Source organism: Trematomus bernacchii, unplaced genomic scaffold (genome assembly GCF_902827165.1).
Source record: "Trematomus bernacchii unplaced genomic scaffold, fTreBer1.1, whole genome shotgun sequence".
NCBI classification, from domain to species: Eukaryota; Metazoa; Chordata; class Actinopteri; order Perciformes; family Nototheniidae; genus Trematomus; species Trematomus bernacchii.
In genome coordinates, this window is record NW_022987723.1 from 367,119 (window position 1) to 373,118 (window position 6,000).

General features: G+C 38.1%; 1 protein-coding gene across 1 annotated transcript in view; it reads right to left on the bottom strand.

The window, feature by feature from the left end:
• numb (NUMB endocytic adaptor protein) overlaps positions 1-5,134 on the bottom strand; it is a 57,808-nt gene extending 52,674 nt beyond the window's left edge. Inside the window, 1 exon segment of the mRNA XM_034144378.1 lies at positions 4,988-5,134. The gene's annotated coding sequence lies outside the window, so the exon portion shown is untranslated.
• Positions 5,135-6,000: the final 866 nt, after the last annotated feature.

Here is a 6,000-nt window from a genome sequence, read left to right on the forward strand (position 1 = left end):
ATACACTATGAAAACTGGGGTTTAAGAGCTGTCAGAACAATTCAGCAAATATAAAAAAAAGTCTTGTTTCCCAACTTTCCTCATCTGAAACAAAGCCAAATATACTACGCAGTCTTGTTTTTGTCTGGGTTGGTGTACAATCATCTTTTGAAACGTTCCCTTTATGTGAAAAGGTCATGACCAACAGAAAGTCTTTCCCTGTGCGGTGGAGGATTACGCTGCTTACCAACAAACACATCAAACACACAAGTTCAATCCAACTCTGCAGTCCCACAGAACCTATTTTAGGCTACTTATGTGGAAACGGGGTCAGCAGCACATTTGAGAACCTGATTCTAAAACCTCCCCTCTGGTTGAATCTTCCCAGAGAGACTCTGCTGGATGCTGGCCCAATCAGCTCAGGATATGGAGCGCTACAAGTGCACACAGTTTGCATTTCTTGATGATGCAAAGGTAGCTAATCCTGCATTGAACAGGATGTTAAATGAGGATTTGTCCTCATCACTAGAATCATTTTACATTCATCGTCTTTGCTGCAAAGTTTGTTTTGGTGCACATCTCATCCGTAGTCACGCCGTGCAAGCTGCTCTTTTACTGAGCAGTGTTTTGGTAACTTATCATCTCCAAAGGTTAGGGTATTTTATCAGGAGAGTGTCAAAATAAATCTCACTCTAGTTCCTGCAACTTGTCTCCACCGTTTGTCTTAATCTCTGACATTCAAGCCTGAATTTAGTTAACATTCTAACGAAGGATAACACTCTGAACTTGGATTTTCAGGCATGTCAGTGCCCCGAGTTTACATGTCCTTATTCTCCCCTTTCTACACAAACCAAACTGTAAGGCAAACGTTTGAACATTTTATTTAATCACAGCAAATATGCCTGCCGTGTCCACACTTTCTGGTGAGCTGTGATGTTGACAAAAATCACAAGTTGTAGGTGACAACATCAGCCAGCACATTCAAGGACCCGCAACAATACTGCAGCCAAAGGAAGTGTGGGTTGTATCTGGTACATTTAGATAGATCAAAGTACTTGTACTTTACTTCAGTATGTCTATGTGATGCTGAGGTAAATATTGTATTTTTTCTCTTCATTTGCTGACAGCTTTAGGTACTTTTCAGATTAGAATGTTCACACCCTGTTGAGGGAAACACATGTTAATACAGCATCTCCAAGTTTGGGATGAGCTGAGAGATGAAGTGTTTCTTTGTGTTGAGAAAATTCTCATATTTCTTAAGTTGCAGTAGATGTTAAAAAGCATCCTGCAGCATTTGGAAATGCCTTATCAATAAGCTGAAACAGGGCTATTTTTCTGATGAAAAGTAGATTTTTCAGACATATGAGGACAGCCACAGAGCTACAAACTAAGGATGATATGATAGAATATGGTGTAATGCTGTAGATTATACTACAACAGTATAGGACTACAGTAGTAAAATGGAACATACACATTACTGCAGTAGTAACATTAATCCAAAAATATTATATATTATCATATATTACACCAAACAGGTATGGGAGGACAGGTCAGTAGCATTTAGTAAGCAAACCAGATGATTAACGCTACAGTGAGTAATCTGCACAGTGAGTTTTGAGGTGAGATTTGAACGTAGTGATTGTGTCAGACTGTCTACTGTGTGGTGTTATTGTTCCAGCACTAGCCTTAAGCAAAGATTAACATGACGTTCAAGCAGTCAGGAGATGGACACAGTCCTGACAAAGTGTCATGATACAGGACTTTGATGTCCTAAAAGAGGAACAGGAACACAGCAGCATATCTGCGGCTCCTGTCATCTCATATCTGCTCAGTAACCACCACACTGAGAGCTGAGCCGACACTCTCTGCTTTCACCAAGAAGCTCCACAATCTCGCCGCTATCAGGGAGCAAAAGTGAAGCCCTGTGATTGCAACGTCATCGCGCAGCAAGTTAATCTACCCATGTTGCATCACTACTCAGCATTCACAGGGAAAATGGCCTCTCCTCTGAGAATGACGCCGGTTTTTCCCACAGAAACCCTTTCTATCCAGTGATTACATGTTAATATCTCAAAGTTTGTCATGAACTGAGAGATGGAGTGTCCCTTAATGTGTTGAGAAGATTCCCATAATACCCTACAGTATATATAGGACTACAGCAGTAAAATGGAACATACACAGGTAAGGAGAGTTAATACAGAGGTAATTAATCCAAAAGGTCATATATTATAGTAAAACAGTGACAGGGAACCAGGACTTGTAGTGAAGTATCTTCAGACTGTGGTATTTCTACTTTTACTTAAGTACACTACAGATGATAGATTTCAGTGTGCATGTCCAACAGAGTTAAACGCCGGTTTCTCCCACAGAGCCGTGAATCACAAAGTCTCAGAGAGATTCTGCTTGCTCTCACATTCTCCTCCTCTCTCAAACAGCTGACAGACTTGCACAGTGGGTTTTTCGGTGGCAGAAAGCCAATTGTGCCTCCCTCGTTCTGTGAGATGAGTTAATCCGTGAGTTACTTTCAGGGAGGGGGGGGGGGAGAATCCCTCCCTCTTATCTCGTTGTATGGGAGAGACGTCAAAGTCCCTTCCAGAAGATGTATATAATTTCCAATGGGTTAGAAACACCTTGTACTATTGTCGTAAATACTGCCCAATATTAAGGAATCTGTCATTTAATCAATGCACCAAGAAATGTATCTGCAACCAATTTTGTAATTGATTTATAATTTCAGTGATTTTTCAAGCAAAATATGCCTGGTTAGGTTCTAAAATGTGTGGATCTATTGCTTTTCTCTATTATATAGGATGAGAAATGTAATATATGTTGTTTTTGGACTGTTGTGAGGACATAGCAATCAATATGAACACTTTGTATTTGGCTGTAGGAGAATATAATGCGTAGGGCTGCAACTAGTTTTTCCAAATGTATCAATTAATCATTTAGTCCATAAAACGTCCAAGTTGTTGTCTTTAAATGTATTGATTTCTTAGTCTAAAACCCCAAGCTCTTCACTTAGTTATGATATAAAACAGAGAAAAGCAGATCATCTCCACATTTCAGAGGCTGAACACAGCCTTTTCTGCCATAATGTCTAGCTCGGATTGTCTCTTCACAAAAGTACAAAACATGTACCAATGCTTCAAACACCTCGTGCTGCCAATACAGATTCCTCAGTTGATAAGTCACAACTCCCACTAAGAAAACAGTAATGACTCAACAATTATACCCAATAAGAGCGACGTAATGTGGTTACTTTCCAATCACACGCAGGAAGTCTCAGTGAAAAGGGAGTGCTGCCTCCGAGTGCAATCCATCAAGCAGCTATCTTTCTAGAGTCTGCATGTGGAAGGTGATCTGATGCCCAGAGTGGAAACGTCTTGTTGTGCTAATAAGTAAACTACCTTATAAGCTATGCTATCATTATTATATAAGAGGAACTGGGGCACATTATCACACCTCAGAAAAATTCAGAGTGTTAAAACAGTGAGTCACAGTGTATATCTTTCAGGGAAATCAACCTGCCGCATGACATAGTGCTGAGCAGCTGTCTTTTTTATACCGTATGTTTGGACTGTAGCTGCGTTGTGACTCATTTTTTACAAACGTGCCAAGTCACTACACTCGACTGCGAATAGATACACCTCCTTTAATGCCAGCCTATATTAGCTACGATGATTTATTAGACCTAAGTGGCCAGAAATCCTTCCTAATAGCTTCCTAAAAAACAAATGTAGGTGGTAATGTGAGGAGTGTGTCACTTGCTTTCACTGAAAACTAAACTTATATATCATATCATATCATTGTTGTCAACTCTACCAGAACAATTGTATGAACCTGACTACCTTAATATATCAGGATATCTTTTTAACTGGACTTATCTTTACTCCATCACTATTCTGTTAGACATATTACTGCACCCTATTTACAACCATGCTATCACTCAATAACCACATTTATCCGTTTTGTTGTGGTTGTATTTATCTGACAGTTGACATAAATCGTTTTAAAAAAGGATTTAAAAAAACGAATAAAGTGTTAACTGAGATTATTTCCATCATTGTATTCTTTTGTTTTGCTCAGTAACCTGAAAATGAATAGGGTGCAAAGAGCAAGGTGGTTATTATTGTGTTTGATAACAGAATATTGATAGAGTAAAGATAAGTCCAGTTTAAAGGTAATCCTGATATACAAAAGGTGATCAGGTGTGTTCTGGTAGACCTGATAAAAAAAGGATATACAAAAATGAATCCAGCAGTCGAGAAATTAAGTGTTCAGTATAAGCCAGTGACACATTCCTCATCATAAGTATTTCTTCACTTTGGTATTTTCTACTTTTACCAGTACATTATCTGCGTACTTCCCCCACCTCTGCTAACCTCCATCTCTTAAAGTTAACCAGGTATGTTGGGTATCGTTAGCTAACTTCACTCAGCAGACAAATGAACCTCAAGCTCAAGTAACACTTTGTTTTATCATTTTTAAATGAGTTATCCTTTTCTGAAACTATCTGTCAACTGTCAGATAAATACAACCACAACAAAAATACATTACAATTTAAAGTAAATCTACTTAGTTACAAAAAAATGTAGTGGAGTAAAAGTACACGATTTACCTCTGAACTGTAGTGAAGTAGAAGGACAAAGTAGCATACACTGAAAATACTCAAGTAAAGTACAAGTACCTCAAAAAGACATTACAATTTAAAGTAAATCTACTTTTACAACACTGTTCTTAATTAGCTAGCTAAATAACCCTTTAGCTCACTTTGTAGTGCAGGGGCAGACCTTTTTCCAACACACATGGAAGATACTAACCACCCTCACAGCTTACATGTAGCCTATTGTGTTTTCTTTTTAACTAATAAAGCAAGATACAAGCCATGTAATTGTGAGGGAAGCTACGAGCCGTTGGGCTAACTAGAGAGAGACACACAGGCTAGCTTTAGCTCACAAGCTAACAACCGTTACCAGTGAAGGCTATTAAGATAACGCTCTTTTCTTACCTGTGACCACCTCCAGACCCAGAAGACGCCCCGGTAATGTCGTCACCTTTGTACCGGAGAACCAGAGCAGTGTGTAATGGTTTTAATTCCTCAGAAAGAGTCGGTAGAGACGCTCACAGTCCGGTCTCTTCAGCAGCCGCCGCTGAATGGCTGCTGCGCGAGGAGCCGCAACCAAACCTCCTCCTTAGCAACGGACCGCCTCCGAGAGAGCTGATTGGCTGGAAGTGTACCGAGCGGAAGTGTTCGATGGAGGGCAGAGCAGCAACCTGTAACATGCTGATTTTAAATGATGAAAATTAGTAATACATTTTATTAAAACAGGGGTTTATTTGAGCGTGTTTTAAGACATTACACTTGATTATGAAAGCACATTTTTTTGGAGGAAAATATCTTATTTTAATAAAAATGTTGAGACTTAGCACTTCGAATTTTGACTGAATTTGTTAAAATAAATAAAGATATCAAAATCATGAATCCTAGTTTAAAAAGAATAATACATGTTCTCAATGTTTTTATTAAATCCCAATATATTGACTATGGATCTTCATATTGACTGAGTATGTTAAAAAACAAACACCTAGAAAAAAAAAAAAACACCTACAATAATAATGACACTTTTTTTTTCGACTTAATGAAATGTAATTTAAATACGTTTTACTTATTTACAGTACTAGTTAATACTTGAAACATCCCACCACTGGATCTGGATAATAGATAAGTAATAGATAAAATAGCAGAACGTAAAGTACTCAGTTATAAGTCATGCATTCAACATTTTATTAAGTATTATTCACCTATACTGTATGCGGTTGATGTATCAAAGGTAAAGTATGCTACCTGTGCTGAGACATGCACCCCATTTGTACTGTAAAAAGCATATTACTTTTGTACCTTTAAAAACAACTAAAACTATTAAATTAGGCGTATAAAAAACACATTTCCCTCTGAAGTGAAGTATAATGTCATGTTCAGTTTGTGAGTATATTTTATTTACATGTGTCACCTGACATGTT